The following is a 25,991-nucleotide window of genomic DNA, read 5'->3' as shown; positions in this document are numbered from 1 at the left end:
AAGAGCTCTATTGTACTCACGATTTTTTCCTTTAAGAGAAAAGAAAAAGGCGTAGGAATATGATGAATTTTAAAAATTTTAATGACATGCATACCCATATTACAAAAACCTATCAGCTCACAGCAGTCAGAATGGCCATTAGGAAAAATGCTGCAAAAAATAAATGGTGAAGGGAGTGTGGAGAAATGCGTACCCTCGGTTGTAAGCGGGGGCATGTAAAGAGCCACTAATGAAAACACAATGTAGGTGCTTTGAAAAGGGAAACATTGAGCTACCAGTCAATCAATCACAACCGCTGCTTGGCCTATCACCTGAGAAAATGAGAATCAAAAAGTCACAGGCTGGCAAACCTGTACGCCAGCAAGATTTACCACAGCCAGCACTTGGAAGCCATGAAAATGTCCATCAACAGAGGAATGCACCAAGAAGAAGTGGTCCACGTACACAATGGACTATTACTCTAATAATAAATAGAAATTAAATTTAAAAACAAACAAAAGCAAGGAGACATCAACATTTGTGGGTTTACCCGGGCACATTGCACTCTAATTTATAACCGAAGAACACCCCTGGCCGGTAGGTCTGTTTCCCTAGTACCAGCATGGGGAACGTAGAAAGGCTGCCGCTCTCTGGCCGTTACCTGCAAAAGCAGGTTTAAAGCCTGAGCGAACGGTCACTTCATGTGAACAAGTACTGCAGGGCTGTAAATGAAACCTGCCCTCAAAATGTCTTGAGGGAGATAACGGCCAAAATATTTCAAATGGTGACACATACTTTAAGAAAACACTTTGAAGAAATAAGCTCTAATCACAGCTGGAAAAATAAAAAGGACGTGTCTTAAAGCTCAATTTCAACGCATTATGAGACACATGCAAATTCAACCACAAAGAGGTATCAGCTCACACCACTCAGAATAACCATCAGCAAAAACTACAAAGAATAAATGCTGAAGGTGCTGGGAAGAAATACATACCCTCCACTTTAAGTGGGACGTAACCTGGAAAGAGCCACTAAGGAGAACAAAATAGAGGTGCCTTGAAAAGGTAAACATTGAGCTACCATATGATCCAGCAGACCTATTCCTGGACCTATAAACTAAGAAGACAGAATTGGAAGGACACAGGCACGCAAATCTGCATTACATAGTATTACAATAGCCAAGATATGGAAGTAACCAAAAAGTCCAACGACAGATGGGTGGACAAAGAAAGCTGCTACCCGTAGAGATGGAATATGAGCTAGTGAAAAAATGAAACAATGCCATTTGCAGCACCATAGATGAGTCTAGAAGTAATCACGCAACTTGGAGTAAGTGAGAAAACGAAAGACACATATCCTATCATATCACATATAGGTGTTACCTAAAAAATGATACAAACAAAGATATTTCCACAGAGAAACACTATCATAGATTCATTAAAAAAACTTATGGTTCACCATATGGAATGGTGTGAGGATTGGATACATTACCATATTGAGGTTAACAGAGAGATACATACACATATGAAATATATAATCACCAAAGACCTACGCAATACCAAGAGAAGACTACTCAACATTGTGTCATAACCTACATGGGAAAAGGATCCGAAGAAGAACAGATATATGTATATGTGTGAAAGAACCACATCTTGCACACCTAGAACAAACAAAACATTGTAATCAAGTTTGCTGTGGTAAAAAATAAAAATTAAGTTAAAAATACCAACAAGAAGTAATGAGACATAAATTAAAGGGCTTTTTCCTCGCACATTCCATTCTAATTTACAACCTAGAACACCACTTCCAGTAAGGCTCTGTTGCCCTAGTAACCAGATTTGGTAAAGGAGAAATGCTGCCGCCTTGTGGCCGATTCCCGCAAGAGCAGCTTTTAACCCACAGCTAATGGTCACTTACCATTCACAAGGACTCAGGGCTGTAAAGGACACCTGCCCTCAAAATTGTGCTGAGATAGGGAATGGATAAAAAAAATTCAAAACAGGCAAAATTTTCAAGAAGATAGTATGAAGAGGTAAGTTTTACTCACTCTCTTTTTAAAGAAAGGAAAATGGATAAAAGCTCAACCTCAGGAATTATTAGACTCATGCAATCTAATCTACAAAAAGTTTTCAACTCGCACCAGTCGACTGACCATTGGCAAAAAGTCTACAAACAATAATGCTGAAGAGGTTTTAGAGAACTGTGTACCCTCTAGCTGCTGGTGAGATGTAAAAGGGTTAAACGCTAATAATGAGAACAGAAAGGAGCTGCGTTTAAAAGGAAAAATTGAGGTACCATTCAATCCAGCAGGCGCACCAATGGGCCTCTCACCTGAGAAGACCAGAATGAAGAAGACCCGGGCTGCCAAAGCTGCACTGCAGCCTTATTCACAATAGACAGGACAGTGAAGCAACCAAAATGTCCATCAACAGATGAAAAGATAAAGAAGAAGTGGTCCATGTACACAATGAATACTAGCCATGGAAAACAATGAAACACTGCTCTTTGAGGCACCATAGATGATCTTGGAGATAATCACAGAACATGAGGTAAGTCGGAAAGCAAAAGTCCTATATCCTATGATATCACTTAGAGGCGTTATCTAATAACTGACACAAAGGAACATATTTCCACAGAGAAAGTCAATCACAGACTTATTAAAAAAAATACTATGCTTATCTAAAAGGAAAGGTGGGGGGAATGGATAAATGAAGATTAGCATTACCATATGTATACAAACACATATTATACACATATATCAAAAAGACCGACCATACAGCAAGGAAGGTTTACGCAACACTCTGTAATAATTTACACGGGAAGAGGATCTCTACATAAATAGGTATATAGAATATGTAGATGAACCAGAGTGCGTATACCTTGGACAAGCAACATTCTAACCATTACCCCAATTGAAAAAATTAAAACCACGAACTAGGAGTAATGAGACATGAACTTATGGGGGGTTTTCCTGGCCCATTCCATTCAAATTTACAACCTAGGCAAACGACTTCCAGAACGGCTCTGCTGCCCTAGTACCCAGATTTGGGAATGGAGAAATGCTGCATCCTTGTGGCCGTTTCCCACAACAGCAGCTTTAAACCCACTGCAAAAGGTCACTAAATATTCACCAATTGCAGTGCTGTAAATGACACCTGCCCTCCAAAAAATACTGAGGTCGAAAATCGACCAAAAAATTCTAGAGTGCAACCTTCCAAAAAGGAAATTTGAAGAGGTATATTATACTCACACTTTTTTTCTTTTTTCTTTTAACAGAAAAGAAAAAGGCGTGGAAAAATGATGAATTGTAGGAATTTTTACAGACACGTAAACCCAAATTACAAAAACCTATCAGCTCACACCAGTCAGAATGGCCATCAACAAAAATGCTGCAAACAATAAATGCTGACGTGATTGTGGAGAAATGCGTACCCTCGATTCTAAGGGGGACGTGGTAAGAGCCACTAATGAAAGCACAATTGAGGTGCCTTGAAAAGGTAAACGTTGAGCTACCATACCAGTCAATCAATCATACCCACTGCTGGGTCTATCACCTGAGAAAATGAAAATCAAAAATCACAGGCTGGCAATCCTGCACTCCAGCAATATTTACCATAGGCAACACTTGGAAGCAACGAAAATGTCCATCAACAGAGGAATGCACCAAGAAGAAGTGGTCCATGTACACAATGGAATATTAGCCATGGAAAACATTGAAGCACTGCTCTTTGAGGCACCATAGATGAGCCTGGAGATAATCACAGAACATGAAGTAGGTCGGAAAGCAAAAGGCCTACAGCCTATATTATCACTTATGGCATTATCTAATAACTGACACAGATGAACAGATTTCCAAAGAGAAAGACACTCACAGGCTTAGAAAACAAACTATGCTCATCTAAAAGGAAAGGAGGGGGGGAAATTGAGAAATGAAGATTAGTGTTACTATACATATACAAATACATATTATATACATGTATCAAAAAGACCGAACATATAGCAAGGGAGGTCGACGGAACACTGGTATATTTTACATGGGAAGAGGATCTGTACGTTAATAGACATACATGATGTACAAATGAACCAGATTGTGTACACCTAGGACAAACAATATTCTAAACTTTACCCAGATTAAAAAAATTTTAAAAACCAAGAAGAAGTAATGAGACATAAACTTATGGGGATTTCTCCTGGAAAATTCCATTCTAATTTACAACCTAGGACAATGACTTCCAGAAAGGCTCTGCTGCCCTAGTACCCAGATTGGGGCATGGAGAAATGCTACCTCCTTGTGGCCGTTTCCCACAACAGCAGCTTTGAACCCACTGCAAAAGGTCACTAAATTTTCACCAACTTGCAGTTCTGTAAATGACACCAGCCCTCCAGAAAATGTCTGGGGTCAAAAATCGACCAAAAAATTCAAAAGAGGGCAACCTTCGAAGAAGACAATTTCAAGAGCTCTATTGTACTCACGGTTTTTTCTTTTAAGAGAAAAGAAAAAGGCGTAGGAATATGATGAATTTTAAAAATTTTAATGACATGCATACCCATATTACAAAAACCTATCAGCTCACAGCAGTCAGAATGGCCATTAGGAAAAATGCTGCAAAAATTAAATGGTGAAGGGTGTGTGGAGAAATGCGTACCCTCGGTTGTAAGGGGGGGCATGTAAAGAGCCACTAATGAAAACACAATGTAGGTGCTTTGAAAAGGGAAACATTGAGCTACCAGTCAATCAATCACAACCGCTGCTTGGCCTATCACCTGAGAAAATGAGAATCAAAAAGTCACAGGCTGGCAAACCTGTACGCCAGCAAGATTTACCACAGCCAGCACTTGGAAGCCATGAAAATGTCCATCAACAGAGGAATGCACCAAGAAGAAGTGGTCCACGTACACAATGGACTATTACTCTAATAATAAATATAAATTAAATTTAAAAACAAACAAAAGCAAGGAGACATCAACATTTGTGGGTTTACCCGGGCACATTGCACTCTAATTTATAACCGAAGAACACCCCTGGCCGGTAGGTCTGTTTCCCTAGTACCAGCATGGGGAACGTAGAAAGGCTGCCGCTCTCTGGCCGTTACCTGCAAAAGCAGGTTTAAAGCCTGAGCGAACGGTCACTTCATGTGAACAAGTACTGCAGGGCTGTAAATGAAACCTGCCCTCAAAATGTCTTGAGGGAGATAACGGCCAAAATATTTCAAATGGTGACACATACTTTAAGAAAACACTTTGAAGAAATAAGCTCTAATCACAGCTGGAAAAATAAAAAGGACGTGTCTTAAAGCTCAATTTCAACGCATTATGAGACACATGCAAATTCAACCACAAAGAGGTATCAGCTCACACCACTCAGAATAACCATCAGCAAAAACTACAAAGAATAAATGCTGAAGGTGCTGGGAAGAAATACATACCCTCCACTTTAAGTGGGACGTAACCTGGAAAGAGCCACTAAGGAGAACAAAATAGAGGTGCCTTGAAAAGGTAAACATTGAGCTACCATATGATCCAGCAGACCTATTCCTGGACCTATAAACTAAGAAGACAGAATTGGAAGGACACAGGCACGCAAATCTGCATTACATAGTATTACAATAGCCAAGATATGGAAGTAACCAAAAAGTCCAACGACAGATGGGTGGACAAAGAAAGCTGCTACCCGTAGAGATGGAATATGAGCTAGTGAAAAAATGAAACAATGCCATTTGCAGCACCATAGATGAGTCTAGAAGTAATCACGCAACTTGGAGTAAGTGAGAAAACGAAAGACACATATCCTATCATATCACATATAGGTGTTACCTAAAAAATGATACAAACAAAGATATTTCCACAGAGAAACACTATCATAGATTCATTAAAAAAACTTATGGTTCACCATATGGAATGGTGTGAGGATTGGATACATTACCATATTGAGGTTAACAGAGAGATACATACACATATGAAATATATAATCACCAAAGACCTACGCAATACCAAGAGAAGACTACTCAACATTGTGTCATAACCTACATGGGAAAAGGATCCGAAGAAGAACAGATATATGTATATGTGTGAAAGAACCACATCTTGCACACCTAGAACAAACAAAACATTGTAATCAAGTTTGCTGTGGTAAAAAATAAAAATTAAGTTAAAAATACCAACAAGAAGTAATGAGACATAAATTAAAGGGCTTTTTCCTCGCACATTCCATTCTAATTTACAACCTAGAACACCACTTCCAGTAAGGCTCTGTTGCCCTAGTAACCAGATTTGGTAAAGGAGAAATGCTGCCGCCTTGTGGCCGATTCCCGCAAGAGCAGCTTTTAACCCACAGCTAATGGTCACTTACCATTCACAAGGACTCAGGGCTGTAAAGGACACCTGCCCTCAAAATTGTGCTGAGATAGGGAATGGATAAAAAAAATTCAAAACAGGCAAAATTTTCAAGAAGATAGTATGAAGAGGTAAGTTTTACTCACTCTCTTTTTAAAGAAAGGAAAATGGATAAAAGCTCAACCTCAGGAATTATTAGACTCATGCAATCTAATCTACAAAAAGTTTTCAACTCGCACCAGTCGACTGACCATTGGCAAAAAGTCTACAAACAATAATGCTGAAGAGGTTTTAGAGAACTGTGTACCCTCTAGCTGCTGGTGAGATGTAAAAGGGTTAAACGCTAATAATGAGAACAGAAAGGAGCTGCGTTTAAAAGGAAAAATTGAGGTACCATTCAATCCAGCAGGCGCACCAATGGGCCTCTCACCTGAGAAGACCAGAATGAAGAAGACCCGGGCTGCCAAAGCTGCACTGCAGCCTTATTCACAATAGACAGGACAGTGAAGCAACCAAAATGTCCATCAACAGATGAAAAGATAAAGAAGAAGTGGTCCATGTACACAATGAATACTAGCCATGGAAAACAATGAAACACTGCTCTTTGAGGCACCATAGATGATCTTGGAGATAATCACAGAACATGAGGTAAGTCGGAAAGCAAAAGTCCTATATCCTATGATATCACTTAGAGGCGTTATCTAATAACTGACACAAAGGAACATATTTCCACAGAGAAAGTCAATCACAGACTTATTAAAAAAAATACTATGCTTATCTAAAAGGAAAGGTGGGGGGAATGGATAAATGAAGATTAGCATTACCATATGTATACAAACACATATTATACACATATATCAAAAAGACCGACCATACAGCAAGGAAGGTTTACGCAACACTCTGTAATAATTTACACGGGAAGAGGATCTCTACATAAATAGGTATATAGAATATGTAGATGAACCAGAGTGCGTATACCTTGGACAAGCAACATTCTAACCATTACCCCAATTGAAAAAATTAAAACCACGAACTAGGAGTAATGAGACATGAACTTATGGGGGGTTTTCCTGGCCCATTCCATTCAAATTTACAACCTAGGCAAACGACTTCCAGAACGGCTCTGCTGCCCTAGTACCCAGATTTGGGAATGGAGAAATGCTGCATCCTTGTGGCCGTTTCCCACAACAGCAGCTTTAAACCCACTGCAAAAGGTCACTAAATATTCACCAATTGCAGTGCTGTAAATGACACCTGCCCTCCAAAAAATACTGAGGTCGAAAATCGACCAAAAAATTCTAGAGTGCAACCTTCCAAAAAGGAAATTTGAAGAGGTATATTATACTCACACTTTTTTTCTTTTTTCTTTTAACAGAAAAGAAAAAGGCGTGGAAAAATGATGAATTGTAGGAATTTTTACAGACACGTAAACCCAAATTACAAAAACCTATCAGCTCACACCAGTCAGAATGGCCATCAACAAAAATGCTGCAAACAATAAATGCTGACGTGATTGTGGAGAAATGCGTACCCTCGATTCTAAGGGGGACGTGGTAAGAGCCACTAATGAAAGCACAATTGAGGTGCCTTGAAAAGGTAAACGTTGAGCTACCATACCAGTCAATCAATCATACCCACTGCTGGGTCTATCACCTGAGAAAATGAAAATCAAAAATCACAGGCTGGCAATCCTGCACTCCAGCAATATTTACCATAGGCAACACTTGGAAGCAACGAAAATGTCCATCAACAGAGGAATGCACCAAGAAGAAGTGGTCCATGTACACAATGGAATATTAGCCATGGAAAACATTGAAGCACTGCTCTTTGAGGCACCATAGATGAGCCTGGAGATAATCACAGAACATGAAGTAGGTCGGAAAGCAAAAGGCCTACAGCCTATATTATCACTTATGGCATTATCTAATAACTGACACAGATGAACAGATTTCCAAAGAGAAAGACACTCACAGGCTTAGAAAACAAACTATGCTCATCTAAAAGGAAAGGAGGGGGGGAAATTGAGAAATGAAGATTAGTGTTACTATACATATACAAATACATATTATATACATGTATCAAAAAGACCGAACATATAGCAAGGGAGGTCGACGGAACACTGGTATATTTTACATGGGAAGAGGATCTGTACGTTAATAGACATACATGATGTACAAATGAACCAGATTGTGTACACCTAGGACAAACAATATTCTAAACTTTACCCAGATTAAAAAAATTTTAAAAACCAAGAAGAAGTAATGAGACATAAACTTATGGGGATTTCTCCTGGCAAATTCCATTCTAATTTACAACCTAGGACAATGACTTCCAGAAAGGCTCTGCTGCCCTAGTACCCAGATTGGGGCATGGAGAAATGCTACCTCCTTGTGGCCGTTTCCCACAACAGCAGCTTTGAACCCACTGCAAAAGGTCACTAAATTTTCACCAACTTGCAGTTCTGTAAATGACACCAGCCCTCCAGAAAATGTCTGGGGTCAAAAATCGACCAAAAAATTCAAAAGAGGGCAACCTTCGAAGAAGACAATTTCAAGAGCTCTATTGTACTCACGGTTTTTTCTTTTAAGAGAAAAGAAAAAGGCGTAGGAATATGATGAATTTTAAAAATTTTAATGACATGCATACCCATATTACAAAAACCTATCAGCTCACAGCAGTCAGAATGGCCATTAGGAAAAATGCTGCAAAAATTAAATGGTGAAGGGTGTGTGGAGAAATGCGTACCCTCGGTTGTAAGGGGGGGCATGTAAAGAGCCACTAATGAAAACACAATGTAGGTGCTTTGAAAAGGGAAACATTGAGCTACCAGTCAATCAATCACAACCGCTGCTTGGCCTATCACCTGAGAAAATGAGAATCAAAAAGTCACAGGCTGGCAAACCTGTACGCCAGCAAGATTTACCACAGCCAGCACTTGGAAGCCATGAAAATGTCCATCAACAGAGGAATGCACCAAGAAGAAGTGGTCCACGTACACAATGGACTATTACTCTAATAATAAATAGAAATTAAATTTAAAAACAAACAAAAGCAAGGAGACATCAACATTTGTGGGTTTACCCGGGCACATTGCACTCTAATTTATAACCGAAGAACACCCCTGGCCGGTAGGTCTGTTTCCCTAGTACCAGCATGGGGAACGTAGAAAGGCTGCCGCTCTCTGGCCGTTACCTGCAAAAGCAGGTTTAAAGCCTGAGCGAACGGTCACTTCATGTGAACAAGTACTGCAGGGCTGTAAATGAAACCTGCCCTCAAAATGTCTTGAGGGAGATAACGGCCAAAATATTTCAAATGGTGACACATACTTTAAGAAAACACTTTGAAGAAATAAGCTCTAATCACAGCTGGAAAAATAAAAAGGACGTGTCTTAAAGCTCAATTTCAACGCATTATGAGACACATGCAAATTCAACCACAAAGAGGTATCAGCTCACACCACTCAGAATAACCATCAGCAAAAACTACAAAGAATAAATGCTGAAGGTGCTGGGAAGAAATACATACCCTCCACTTTAAGTGGGACGTAACCTGGAAAGAGCCACTAAGGAGAACAAAATAGAGGTGCCTTGAAAAGGTAAACATTGAGCTACCATATGATCCAGCAGACCTATTCCTGGACCTATAAACTAAGAAGACAGAATTGGAAGGACACAGGCACGCAAATCTGCATTACATAGTATTACAATAGCCAAGATATGGAAGTAACCAAAAAGTCCAACGACAGATGGGTGGACAAAGAAAGCTGCTACCCGTACAGATGGAATATGAGCTAGTGAAAAAATGAAACAATGCCATTTGCAGCACCATAGATGAGTCTAGAAGTAATCACGCAACTTGGAGTAAGTGAGAAAACGAAAGACACATATCCTATCATATCACATATAGGTGTTACCTAAAAAATGATACAAACAAAGATATTTCCACAGAGAAACACTATCATAGATTCATTAAAAAAACTTATGGTTCACCATATGGAATGGTGTGAGGATTGGATACATTACCATATTGAGGTTAACAGAGAGATACATACACATATGAAATATATAATCACCAAAGACCTACGCAATACCAAGAGAAGACTACTCAACATTGTGTCATAACCTACATGGGAAAAGGATCCGAAGAAGAACAGATATATGTATATGTGTGAAAGAACCACATCTTGCACACCTAGAACAAACAAAACATTGTAATCAAGTTTGCTGTGGTAAAAAATAAAAATTAAGTTAAAAATACCAACAAGAAGTAATGAGACATAAATTAAAGGGCTTTTTCCTCGCACATTCCATTCTAATTTACAACCTAGAACACCACTTCCAGTAAGGCTCTGTTGCCCTAGTAACCAGATTTGGTAAAGGAGAAATGCTGCCGCCTTGTGGCCGATTCCCGCAAGAGCAGCTTTTAACCCACAGCTAATGGTCACTTACCATTCACAAGGACTCAGGGCTGTAAAGGACACCTGCCCTCAAAATTGTGCTGAGATAGGGAATGGATAAAAAAAATTCAAAACAGGCAAAATTTTCAAGAAGATAGTATGAAGAGGTAAGTTTTACTCACTCTCTTTTTAAAGAAAGGAAAATGGATAAAAGCTCAACCTCAGGAATTATTAGACTCATGCAATCTAATCTACAAAAAGTTTTCAACTCGCACCAGTCGACTGACCATTGGCAAAAAGTCTACAAACAATAATGCTGAAGAGGTTTTAGAGAACTGTGTACCCTCTAGCTGCTGGTGAGATGTAAAAGGGTTAAACGCTAATAATGAGAACAGAAAGGAGCTGCGTTTAAAAGGAAAAATTGAGGTACCATTCAATCCAGCAGGCGCACCAATGGGCCTCTCACCTGAGAAGACCAGAATGAAGAAGACCCGGGCTGCCAAAGCTGCACTGCAGCCTTATTCACAATAGACAGGACAGTGAAGCAACCAAAATGTCCATCAACAGATGAAAAGATAAAGAAGAAGTGGTCCATGTACACAATGAATACTAGCCATGGAAAACAATGAAACACTGCTCTTTGAGGCACCATAGATGATCTTGGAGATAATCACAGAACATGAGGTAAGTCGGAAAGCAAAAGTCCTATATCCTATGATATCACTTAGAGGCGTTATCTAATAACTGACACAAAGGAACATATTTCCACAGAGAAAGTCAATCACAGACTTATTAAAAAAAATACTATGCTTATCTAAAAGGAAAGGTGGGGGGAATGGATAAATGAAGATTAGCATTACCATATGTATACAAACACATATTATACACATATATCAAAAAGACCGACCATACAGCAAGGAAGGTTTACGCAACACTCTGTAATAATTTACACGGGAAGAGGATCTCTACATAAATAGGTATATAGAATATGTAGATGAACCAGAGTGCGTATACCTTGGACAAGCAACATTCTAAGCATTACCCCAATTGAAAAAATTAAAACCACGAACTAGGAGTAATGAGACATGAACTTATGGGGGGTTTTCCTGGCCCATTCCATTCAAATTTACAACCTAGGCAAACGACTTCCAGAACGGCTCTGCTGCCCTAGTACCCAGATTTGGGAATGGAGAAATGCTGCATCCTTGTGGCCGTTTCCCACAACAGCAGCTTTAAACCCACTGCAAAAGGTCACTAAATATTCACCAATTGCAGTGCTGTAAATGACACCTGCCCTCCAAAAAATACTGAGGTCGAAAATCGACCAAAAAATTCTAGAGTGCAACCTTCCAAAAAGGAAATTTGAAGAGGTATATTATACTCACACTTTTTTTCTTTTTTCTTTTAACAGAAAAGAAAAAGGCGTGGAAAAATGATGAATTGTAGGAATTTTTACAGACACGTAAACCCAAATTACAAAAACCTATCAGCTCACACCAGTCAGAATGGCCATCAACAAAAATGCTGCAAACAATAAATGCTGACGTGATTGTGGAGAAATGCGTACCCTCGATTCTAAGGGGGACGTGGTAAGAGCCACTAATGAAAGCACAATTGAGGTGCCTTGAAAAGGTAAACGTTGAGCTACCATACCAGTCAATCAATCATACCCACTGCTGGGTCTATCACCTGAGAAAATGAAAATCAAAAATCACAGGCTGGCAATCCTGCACTCCAGCAATATTTACCATAGGCAACACTTGGAAGCAACGAAAATGTCCATCAACAGAGGAATGCACCAAGAAGAAGTGGTCCATGTACACAATGGAATATTAGCCATGGAAAACATTGAAGCACTGCTCTTTGAGGCACCATAGATGAGCCTGGAGATAATCACAGAACATGAAGTAGGTCGGAAAGCAAAAGGCCTACAGCCTATATTATCACTTATGGCATTATCTAATAACTGACACAGATGAACAGATTTCCAAAGAGAAAGACACTCACAGGCTTAGAAAACAAACTATGCTCATCTAAAAGGAAAGGAGGGGGGGAAATTGAGAAATGAAGATTAGTGTTACTATACATATACAAATACATATTATATACATGTATCAAAAAGACCGAACATATAGCAAGGGAGGTCGACGGAACACTGGTATATTTTACATGGGAAGAGGATCTGTACGTTAATAGACATACATGATGTACAAATGAACCAGATTGTGTACACCTAGGACAAACAATATTCTAAACTTTACCCAGATTAAAAAAATTTTAAAAACCAAGAAGAAGTAATGAGACATAAACTTATGGGGATTTCTCCTGGCAAATTCCATTCTAATTTACAACCTAGGACAATGACTTCCAGAAAGGCTCTGCTGCCCTAGTACCCAGATTGGGGCATGGAGAAATGCTACCTCCTTGTGGCCGTTTCCCACAACAGCAGCTTTGAACCCACTGCAAAAGGTCACTAAATTTTCACCAACTTGCAGTTCTGTAAATGACACCAGCCCTCCAGAAAATGTCTGGGGTCAAAAATCGACCAAAAATTTCAAAAGAGGGCAACCTTTGAAGAAGACAATTTCAAGAGCTCTATTGTACTCACGATTTTTTCCTTTAAGAGAAAAGAAAAAGGCGTAGGAATATGATGAATTTTAAAAATTTTAATGACATGCATACCCATATTACAAAAACCTATCAGCTCACAGCAGTCAGAATGGCCATTAGGAAAAATGCTGCAAAAAATAAATGGTGAAGGGAGTGTGGAGAAATGCGTACCCTCGGTTGTAAGCGGGGGCATGTAAAGAGCCACTAATGAAAACACAATGTAGGTGCTTTGAAAAGGGAAACATTGAGCTACCAGTCAATCAATCACAACCGCTGCTTGGCCTATCACCTGAGAAAATGAGAATCAAAAAGTCACAGGCTGGCAAACCTGTACGCCAGCAAGATTTACCACAGCCAGCACTTGGAAGCCATGAAAATGTCCATCAACAGAGGAATGCACCAAGAAGAAGTGGTCCACGTACACAATGGACTATTACTCTAATAATAAATATAAATTAAATTTAAAAACAAACAAAAGCAAGGAGACATCAACATTTGTGGGTTTACCCGGGCACATTGCACTCTAATTTATAACCGAAGAACACCCCTGGCCGGTAGGTCTGTTTCCCTAGTACCAGCATGGGGAACGTAGAAAGGCTGCCGCTCTCTGGCTGTTACCTGCAAAAGCAGGTTTAAAGCCTGAGCGAACGGTCACTTCATGTGAACAAGTACTGCAGGGCTGTAAATGAAACCTGCCCTCAAAATGTCTTGAGGGAGATAACGGCCAAAATATTTCAAATGGTGACACATACTTTAAGAAAACACTTTGAAGAAATAAGCTCTAATCACAGCTGGAAAAATAAAAAGGACGTGTCTTAAAGCTCAATTTCAACGCATTATGAGACACATGCAAATTCAACCACAAAGAGGTATCAGCTCACACCACTCAGAATAACCATCAGCAAAAACTACAAAGAATAAATGCTGAAGGTGCTGGGAAGAAATACATACCCTCCACTTTAAGTGGGACGTAACCTGGAAAGAGCCACTAAGGAGAACAAAATAGAGGTGCCTTGAAAAGGTAAACATTGAGCTACCATATGATCCAGCAGACCTATTCCTGGACCTATAAACTAAGAAGACAGAATTGGAAGGACACAGGCACGCAAATCTGCATTACATAGTATTACAATAGCCAAGATATGGAAGTAACCAAAAAGTCCAACGACAGATGGGTGGACAAAGAAAGCTGCTACCCGTAGAGATGGAATATGAGCTAGTGAAAAAATGAAACAATGCCATTTGCAGCACCATAGATGAGTCTAGAAGTAATCACGCAACTTGGAGTAAGTGAGAAAACGAAAGACACATATCCTATCATATCACATATAGGTGTTACCTAAAAAATGATACAAACAAAGATATTTCCACAGAGAAACACTATCATAGATTCATTAAAAAAACTTATGGTTCACCATATGGAATGGTGTGAGGATTGGATACATTACCATATTGAGGTTAACAGAGAGATACATACACATATGAAATATATAATCACCAAAGACCTACGCAATACCAAGAGAAGACTACTCAACATTGTGTCATAACCTACATGGGAAAAGGATCCGAAGAAGAACAGATATATGTATATGTGTGAAAGAACCACATCTTGCACACCTAGAACAAACAAAACATTGTAATCAAGTTTGCTGTGGTAAAAAATAAAAATTAAGTTAAAAATACCAACAAGAAGTATTGAGACATAAATTAAAGGGCTTTTTCCTCGCACATTCCATTCTAATTTACAACCTAGAACACCACTTCCAGTAAGGCTCTGTTGCCCTAGTAACCAGATTTGGTAAAGGAGAAATGCTGCCGCCTTGTGGCCGATTCCCGCAAGAGCAGCTTTTAACCCACAGCTAATGGTCACTTACCATTCACAAGGACTCAGGGCTGTAAAGGACACCTGCCCTCAAAATTGTGCTGAGATAGGGAATGGATAAAAAAAATTCAAAACAGGCAAAATTTTCAAGAAGATAGTATGAAGAGGTAAGTTTTACTCACTCTCTTTTTAAAGAAAGGAAAATGGATAAAAGCTCAACCTCAGGAATTATTAGACTCATGCAATCTAATCTACAAAAAGTTTTCAACTCGCACCAGTCGACTGACCATTGGCAAAAAGTCTACAAACAATAATGCTGAAGAGGTTTTAGAGAACTGTGTACCCTCTAGCTGCTGGTGAGATGTAAAAGGGTTAAACGCTAATAATGAGAACAGAAAGGAGCTGCGTTTAAAAGGAAAAATTGAGGTACCATTCAATCCAGCAGGCGCACCAATGGGCCTCTCACCTGAGAAGACCAGAATGAAGAAGACCCGGGCTGCCAAAGCTGCACTGCAGCCTTATTCACAATAGACAGGACAGTGAAGCAACCAAAATGTCCATCAACAGATGAAAAGATAAAGAAGAAGTGGTCCATGTACACAATGAATACTAGCCATGGAAAACAATGAAACACTGCTCTTTGAGGCACCATAGATGATCTTGGAGATAATCACAGAACATGAGGTAAGTCGGAAAGCAAAAGTCCTATATCCTATGATATCACTTAGAGGCGTTATCTAATAACTGACACAAAGGAACATATTTCCACAGAGAAAGTCAATCACAGACTTATTAAAAAAAATACTATGCTTATCTAAAAGGAAAGGTGGGGGGAATGGATAAATGAAGATTAGCATTACCATATGTATACAAACACATATTATACACATATATCAAAAAGACCGACCATACAGCAAGGAAGGTTTACGCAACACTCTGTAATAATTTACACGGGAAGAGGATCTCTACATAAATAGGTATATAGAATATGTAGATGAACCAGAGTGCGTATACCTTGGACAAGCAACATTCTAAGCATTACCCCAATTGAAAAAATTAAAACCACGAACTAGGAGTAATGAGACATGAACTTATGGGGGGTTTTCCTGGCCCATTCCATTCAAATTTACAACCTAGGCAAACGACTTCCAGAACGGCTCTGCTGCCCTAGTACCCAGATTTGGGAATGGAGAAATGCTGCATCCTTGTGGCCGTTTCCCACAACAGCAGCTTTAAACCCACTGCAAAAGGTCACTAAATATTCACCAATTGCAGTGCTGTAAATGACACCTGCCCTCCAAAAAATACTGAGGTCGAAAATCGACCAAAAAATTCTAGAGTGCAACCTTCCAAAAAGGAAATTTGAAGAGGTATATTATACTCACACTTTTTTTCTTTTTTCTTTTAACAGAAAAGAAAAAGGCGTGGAAAAATGATGAATTGTAGGAATTTTTACAGACACGTAAACCCAAATTACAAAAACCTATCAGCTCACACCAGTCAGAATGGCCATCAACAAAAATGCTGCAAACAATAAATGCTGACGTGATTGTGGAGAAATGCGTACCCTCGATTCTAAGGGGGACGTGGTAAGAGCCACTAATGAAAGCACAATTGAGGTGCCTTGAAAAGGTAAACGTTGAGCTACCATACCAGTCAATCAATCATACCCACTGCTGGGTCTATCACCTGAGAAAATGAAAATCAAAAATCACAGGCTGGCAATCCTGCACTCCAGCAATATTTACCATAGGCAACACTTGGAAGCAACGAAAATGTCCATCAACAGAGGAATGCACCAAGAAGAAGTGGTCCATGTACACAATGGAATATTAGCCATGGAAAACATTGAAGCACTGCTCTTTGAGGCACCATAGATGAGCCTGGAGATAATCACAGAACATGAAGTAGGTCGGAAAGCAAAAGGCCTACAGCCTATATTATCACTTATGGCATTATCTAATAACTGACACAGATGAACAGATTTCCAAAGAGAAAGACACTCACAGGCTTAGAAAACAAACTATGCTCATCTAAAAGGAAAGGAGGGGGGGAAATTGAGAAATGAAGATTAGTGTTACTATACATATACAAATACATATTATATACATGTATCAAAAAGACCGAACATATAGCAAGGGAGGTCGACGGAACACTGGTATATTTTACATGGGAAGAGGATCTGTACGTTAATAGACATACATGATGTACAAATGAACCAGATTGTGTACACCTAGGACAAACAATATTCTAAACTTTACCCAGATTAAAAAAATTTTAAAAACCAAGAAGAAGTAATGAGACATAAACTTATGGGGATTTCTCCTGGCAAATTCCATTCTAATTTACAACCTAGGACAATGACTTCCAGAAAGGCTCTGCTGCCCTAGTACCCAGATTGGGGCATGGAGAAATGCTACCTCCTTGTGGCCGTTTCCCACAACAGCAGCTTTGAACCCACTGCAAAAGGTCACTAAATTTTCACCAACTTGCAGTTCTGTAAATGACACCAGCCCTCCAGAAAATGTCTGGGGTCAAAAATCGACCAAAAATTTCAAAAGAGGGCAACCTTTGAAGAAGACAATTTCAAGAGCTCTATTGTACTCACGATTTTTTCCTTTAAGAGAAAAGAAAAAGGCGTAGGAATATGATGAATTTTAAAAATTTTAATGACATGCATACCCATATTACAAAAACCTATCAGCTCACAGCAGTCAGAATGGCCATTAGGAAAAATGCTGCAAAAAATAAATGGTGAAGGGAGTGTGGAGAAATGCGTACCCTCGGTTGTAAGCGGGGGCATGTAAAGAGCCACTAATGAAAACACAATGTAGGTGCTTTGAAAAGGGAAACATTGAGCTACCAGTCAATCAATCACAACCGCTGCTTGGCCTATCACCTGAGAAAATGAGAATCAAAAAGTCACAGGCTGGCAAACCTGTACGCCAGCAAGATTTACCACAGCCAGCACTTGGAAGCCATGAAAATGTCCATCAACAGAGGAATGCACCAAGAAGAAGTGGTCCACGTACACAATGGACTATTACTCTAATAATAAATATAAATTAAATTTAAAAACAAACAAAAGCAAGGAGACATCAACATTTGTGGGTTTACCCGGGCACATTGCACTCTAATTTATAACCGAAGAACACCCCTGGCCGGTAGGTCTGTTTCCCTAGTACCAGCATGGGGAACGTAGAAAGGCTGCCGCTCTCTGGCCGTTACCTGCAAAAGCAGGTTTAAAGCCTGAGCGAACGGTCACTTCATGTGAACAAGTACTGCAGGGCTGTAAATGAAACCTGCCCTCAAAATGTCTTGAGGGAGATAACGGCCAAAATATTTCAAATGGTGACACATACTTTAAGAAAACACTTTGAAGAAATAAGCTCTAATCACAGCTGGAAAAATAAAAAGGACGTGTCTTAAAGCTCAATTTCAACGCATTATGAGACACATGCAAATTCAACCACAAAGAGGTATCAGCTCACACCACTCAGAATAACCATCAGCAAAAACTACAAAGAATAAATGCTGAAGGTGCTGGGAAGAAATACATACCCTCCACTTTAAGTGGGACGTAACCTGGAAAGAGCCACTAAGGAGAACAAAATAGAGGTGCCTTGAAAAGGTAAACATTGAGCTACCATATGATCCAGCAGACCTATTCCTGGACCTATAAACTAAGAAGACAGAATTGGAAGGACACAGGCACGGAAATCTGCATTACATAGTATTACAATAGCCAAGATATGGAAGTAACCAAAAAGTCCAACGACAGATGGGTGGACAAAGAAAGCTGCTACCCGTAGAGATGGAATATGAGCTAGTGAAAAAATGAAACAATGCCATTTGCAGCACCATAGATGAGTCTAGAAGTAATCACGCAACTTGGAGTAAGTGAGAAAACGAAAGACACATATCCTATCATATCACATATAGGTGTTACCTAAAAAATGATACAAACAAAGATATTTCCACAGAGAAACACTATCATAGATTCATTAAAAAAACTTATGGTTCACCATATGGAATGGTGTGAGGATTGGATACATTACCATATTGAGGTTAACAGAGAGATACATACACATATGAAATATATAATCACCAAAGACCTACGCAATACCAAGAGAAGACTACTCAACATTGTGTCATAACCTACATGGGAAAAGGATCCGAAGAAGAACAGATATATGTATATGTGTGAAAGAACCACATCTTGCACACCTAGAACAAACAAAACATTGTAATCAAGTTTGCTGTGGTAAAAAATAAAAATTAAGTTAAACATACCAACAAGAAGTAATGAGACATAAATTAAAGGGCTTTTTCCTCGCACATTCCATTCTAATTTACAACCTAGAACACCACTTCCAGTAAGGCTCTGTTGCCCTAGTAACCAGATTTGGTAAAGGAGAAATGCTGCCGCCTTGTGGCCGATTCCCGCAAGAGCAGCTTTTAACCCACAGCTAATGGTCACTTACCATTCACAAGGACTCAGGGCTGTAAAGGACACCTGCCCTCAAAATTGTGCTGAGATAGGGAATGGATAAAAAAAATTCAAAACAGGCAAAATTTTCAAGAAGATAGTATGAAGAGGTAAGTTTTACTCACTCTCTTTTTAAAGAAAGGAAAATGGATAAAAGCTCAACCTCAGGAATTATTAGACTCATGCAATCTAATCTACAAAAAGTTTTCAACTCGCACCAGTCGACTGACCATTGGCAAAAAGTCTACAAACAATAATGCTGAAGAGGTTTTAGAGAACTGTGTACCCTCTAGCTGCTGGTGAGATGTAAAAGGGTTAAACGCTAATAATGAGAACAGAAAGGAGCTGCGTTTAAAAGGAAAAATTGAGGTACCATTCAATCCAGCAGGCGCACCAATGGGCCTCTCACCTGAGAAGACCAGAATGAAGAAGACCCGGGCTGCCAAAGCTGCACTGCAGCCTTATTCACAATAGACAGGACAGTGAAGCAACCAAAATGTCCATCAACAGATGAAAAGATAAAGAAGAAGTGGTCCATGTACACAATGAATACTAGCCATGGAAAACAATGAAACACTGCTCTTTGAGGCACCATAGATGATCTTGGAGATAATCACAGAACATGAGGTAAGTCGGAAAGCAAAAGTCCTATATCCTATGATATCACTTAGAGGCGTTATCTAATAACTGACACAAAGGAACATATTTCCACAGAGAAAGTCAATCACAGACTTATTAAAAAAAATACTATGCTTATCTAAAAGGAAAGGTGGGGGGAATGGATAAATGAAGATTAGCATTACCATATGTATACAAACACATATTATACACATATATCAAAAAGACCGACCATACAGCAAGGAAGGTTTACGCAACACTCTGTAATAATTTACACGGGAAGAGGATCTCTACATAAATAGGTATATAGAATATGTAGATGAACCAGAGTGCGTATACCTTGGACAAGCAACATTCTAACCATTACCCCAATTGAAAAAATTAAAACCACGAACTAGGAGTAATGAGACATGAACTTATGGGGGGTTTTCCTGGCCCATTCCATTCAAATTTACAACCTAGGCAAACGACTTCCAGAACGGCTCTGCTGCCCTAGTACCCAGATTTGGGAATGGAGAAATGCTGCATCCTTGTGGCCGTTTCCCACAACAGCAGCTTTAAACCCACTGCAAAAGGTCACTAAATATTCACCAATTGCAGTGCTGTAAATGACACCTGCCCTCCAAAAAATACTGAGGTCGAAAATCGACCAAAAAATTCTAGAGTGCAACCTTCCAAAAAGGAAATTTGAAGAGGTATATTATACTCACACTTTTTTTCTTTTTTCTTTTAACAGAAAAGAAAAAGGCGTGGAAAAATGATGAATTGTAGGAATTTTTACAGACACGTAAACCCAAATTACAAAAACCTATCAGCTCACACCAGTCAGAATGGCCATCAACAAAAATGCTGCAAACAATAAATGCTGACGTGATTGTGGAGAAATGCGTACCCTCGATTCTAAGGGGGACGTGGTAAGAGCCACTAATGAAAGCACAATTGAGGTGCCTTGAAAAGGTAAACGTTGAGCTACCATACCAGTCAATCAATCATACCCACTGCTGGGTCTATCACCTGAGAAAATGAAAATCAAAAATCACAGGCTGGCAATCCTGCACTCCAGCAATATTTACCATAGGCAACACTTGGAAGCAACGAAAATGTCCATCAACAGAGGAATGCACCAAGAAGAAGTGGTCCATGTACACAATGGAATATTAGCCATGGAAAACATTGAAGCACTGCTCTTTGAGGCACCATAGATGAGCCTGGAGATAATCACAGAACATGAAGTAGGTCGGAAAGCAAAAGGCCTACAGCCTATATTATCACTTATGGCATTATCTAATAACTGACACAGATGAACAGATTTCCAAAGAGAAAGACACTCACAGGCTTAGAAAACAAACTATGCTCATCTAAAAGGAAAGGAGGGGGGGAAATTGAGAAATGAAGATTAGTGTTACTATACATATACAAATACATATTATATACATGTATCAAAAAGACCGAACATATAGCAAGGGAGGTCGACGGAACACTGGTATATTTTACATGGGAAGAGGATCTGTACGTTAATAGACATACATGATGTACAAATGAACCAGATTGTGTACACCTAGGACAAACAATATTCTAAACTTTACCCAGATTAAAAAAATTTTAAAAACCAAGAAGAAGTAATGAGACATAAACTTATGGGGATTTCTCCTGGCAAATTCCATTCTAATTTACAACCTAGGACAATGACTTCCAGAAAGGCTCTGCTGCCCTAGTACCCAGATTGGGGCATGGAGAAATGCTACCTCCTTGTGGCCGTTTCCCACAACAGCAGCTTTGAACCCACTGCAAAAGGTCACTAAATTTTCACCAACTTGCAGTTCTGTAAATGACACCAGCCCTCCAGAAAATGTCTGGGGTCAAAAATCGACCAAAAATTTCAAAAGAGGGCAACCTTTGAAGAAGACAATTTCAAGAGCTCTATTGTACTCACGATTTTTTCCTTTAAGAGAAAAGAAAAAGGCGTAGGAATATGATGAATTTTAAAAATTTTAATGACATGCATACCCATATTACAAAAACCTATCAGCTCACAGCAGTCAGAATGGCCATTAGGAAAAATGCTGCAAAAAATAAATGGTGAAGGGAGTGTGGAGAAATGCGTACCCTCGGTTGTAAGCGGGGGCATGTAAAGAGCCACTAATGAAAACACAATGTAGGTGCTTTGAAAAGGGAAACATTGAGCTACCAGTCAATCAATCACAACCGCTGCTTGGCCTATCACCTGAGAAAATGAGAATCAAAAAGTCACAGGCTGGCAAACCTGTACGCCAGCAAGATTTACCACAGCCAGCACTTGGAAGCCATGAAAATGTCCATCAACAGAGGAATGCACCAAGAAGAAGTGGTCCACGTACACAATGGACTATTACTCTAATAATAAATATAAATTAAATTTAAAAACAAACAAAAGCAAGGAGACATCAACATTTGTGGGTTTACCCGGGCACATTGCACTCTAATTTATAACCGAAGAACACCCCTGGCCGGTAGGTCTGTTTCCCTAGTACCAGCATGGGGAACGTAGAAAGGCTGCCGCTCTCTGGCCGTTACCTGCAAAAGCAGGTTTAAAGCCTGAGCGAACGGTCACTTCATGTGAACAAGTACTGCAGGGCTGTAAATGAAACCTGCCCTCAAAATGTCTTGAGGGAGATAACGGCCAAAATATTTCAAATGGTGACACATACTTTAAGAAAACACTTTGAAGAAATAAGCTCTAATCACAGCTGGAAAAATAAAAAGGACGTGTCTTAAAGCTCAATTTCAACGCATTATGAGACACATGCAAATTCAACCACAAAGAGGTATCAGCTCACACCACTCAGAATAACCATCAGCAAAAACTACAAAGAATAAATGCTGAAGGTGCTGGGAAGAAATACATACCCTCCACTTTAAGTGGGACGTAACCTGGAAAGAGCCACTAAGGAGAACAAAATAGAGGTGCCTTGAAAAGGTAAACATTGAGCTACCATATGATCCAGCAGACCTATTCCTGGACCTATAAACTAAGAAGACAGAATTGGAAGGACACAGGCACGCAAATCTGCATTACATAGTATTACAATAGCCAAGATATGGAAGTAACCAAAAAGTCCAACGACAGATGGGTGGACAAAGAAAGCTGCTACCCGTAGAGATGGAATATGAGCTAGTGAAAAAATGAAACAATGCCATTTGCAGCACCATAGATGAGTCTAGAAGTAATCACGCAACTTGGAGTAAGTGAGAAAACGAAAGACACATATCCTATCATATCACATATAGGTGTTACCTAAAAAATGATACAAACAAAGATATTTCCACAGAGAAACACTATCATAGATTCATTAAAAAAACTTATGGTTCACCATATGGAATGGTGTGAGGATTGGATACATTACCATATTGAGGTTAACAGAGAGATACATACACATATGAAATATATAATCACCAAAGACCTACGCAATACCAAGAGAAGACTACTCAACATTGTGTCATAACCTACATGGGAAAAGGATCCGAAGAAGAACAGATATATGTATATGTGTGAAAGAACCACATCTTGCACACCTAGAACAAACAAAACATTGTAATCAAGTTTGCTGTGGTAAAAAATAAAAATTAAGTTAAAAATACCAACAAGAAGTAATGAGACATAAATTAAAGGGCTTTTTCCTCGCACATTCCATTCTAATTTACAACCTAGAACACCACTTCCAGTAAGGCTCTGTTGCCCTAGTAACCAGATTTGGTAAAGGAGAAATGCTGCCGCCTTGTGGCCGATTCCCGCAAGAGCAGCTTTTAACCCACAGCTAATGGTCACTTACCATTCACAAGGACTCAGGGCTGTAAAGGACACCTGCCCTCAAAATTGTGCTGAGATAGGGAATGGATAAAAAAAATTCAAAACAGGCAAAATTTTCAAGAAGATAGTATGAAGAGGTAAGTTTTACTCACTCTCTTTTTAAAGAAAGGAAAATGGATAAAAGCTCAACCTCAGGAATTATTAGACTCATGCAATCTAATCTACAAAAAGTTTTCAACTCGCACCAGTCGACTGACCATTGGCAAAAAGTCTACAAACAATAATGCTGAAGAGGTTTTAGAGAACTGTGTACCCTCTAGCTGCTGGTGAGATGTAAAAGGGTTAAACGCTAATAATGAGAACAGAAAGGAGCTGCGTTTAAAAGGAAAAATTGAGGTACCATTCAATCCAGCAGGCGCACCAATGGGCCTCTCACCTGAGAAGACCAGAATGAAGAAGACCCGGGCTGCCAAAGCTGCACTGCAGCCTTATTCACAATAGACAGGACAGTGAAGCAACCAAAATGTCCATCAACAGATGAAAAGATAAAGAAGAAGTGGTCCATGTACACAATGAATACTAGCCATGGAAAACAATGAAACACTGCTCTTTGAGGCACCATAGATGATCTTGGAGATAATCACAGAACATGAGGTAAGTCGGAAAGCAAAAGTCCTATATCCTATGATATCACTTAGAGGCGTTATCTAATAACTGACACAAAGGAACATATTTCCACAGAGAAAGTCAATCACAGACTTATTAAAAAAAATACTATGCTTATCTAAAAGGAAAGGTGGGGGGAATGGATAAATGAAGATTAGCATTACCATATGTATACAAACACATATTATACACATATATCAAAAAGACCGACCATACAGCAAGGAAGGTTTACGCAACACTCTGTAATAATTTACACGGGAAGAGGATCTCTACATAAATAGGTATATAGAATATGTAGATGAACCAGAGTGCGTATACCTTGGACAAGCAACATTCTAACCATTACCCCAATTGAAAAAATTAAAACCACGAACTAGGAGTAATGAGACATGAACTTATGGGGGGTTTTCCTGGCCCATTCCATTCAAATTTACAACCTAGGCAAACGACTTCCAGAACGGCTCTGCTGCCCTAGTACCCAGATTTGGGAATGGAGAAATGCTGCATCCTTGTGGCCGTTTCCCACAACAGCAGCTTTAAACCCACTGCAAAAGGTCACTAAATATTCACCAATTGCAGTGCTGTAAATGACACCTGCCCTCCAAAAAATACTGAGGTCGAAAATCGACCAAAAAATTCTAGAGTGCAACCTTCCAAAAAGGAAATTTGAAGAGGTATATTATACTCACACTTTTTTTCTTTTTTCTTTTAACAGAAAAGAAAAAGGCGTGGAAAAATGATGAATTGTAGGAATTTTTACAGACACGTAAACCCAAATTACAAAAACCTATCAGCTCACACCAGTCAGAATGGCCATCAACAAAAATGCTGCAAACAATAAATGCTGACGTGATTGTGGAGAAATGCGTACCCTCGATTCTAAGGGGGACGTGGTAAGAGCCACTAATGAAAGCACAATTGAGGTGCCTTGAAAAGGTAAACGTTGAGCTACCATACCAGTCAATCAATCATACCCACTGCTGGGTCTATCACCTGAGAAAATGAAAATCAAAAATCACAGGCTGGCAATCCTGCACTCCAGCAATATTTACCATAGGCAACACTTGGAAGCAACGAAAATGTCCATCAACAGAGGAATGCACCAAGAAGAAGTGGTCCATGTACACAATGGAATATTAGCCATGGAAAACATTGAAGCACTGCTCTTTGAGGCACCATAGATGAGCCTGGAGATAATCACAGAACATGAAGTAGGTCGGAAAGCAAAAGGCCTACAGCCTATATTATCACTTATGGCATTATCTAATAACTGACACAGATGAACAGATTT

Source organism: Eschrichtius robustus, chromosome 8 (genome assembly GCF_028021215.1).
Source record: "Eschrichtius robustus isolate mEscRob2 chromosome 8, mEscRob2.pri, whole genome shotgun sequence".
Taxonomy (NCBI): domain Eukaryota; kingdom Metazoa; phylum Chordata; class Mammalia; order Artiodactyla; family Eschrichtiidae; genus Eschrichtius; species Eschrichtius robustus.
Note: the sequence above shows the minus strand (reverse complement) of the source record.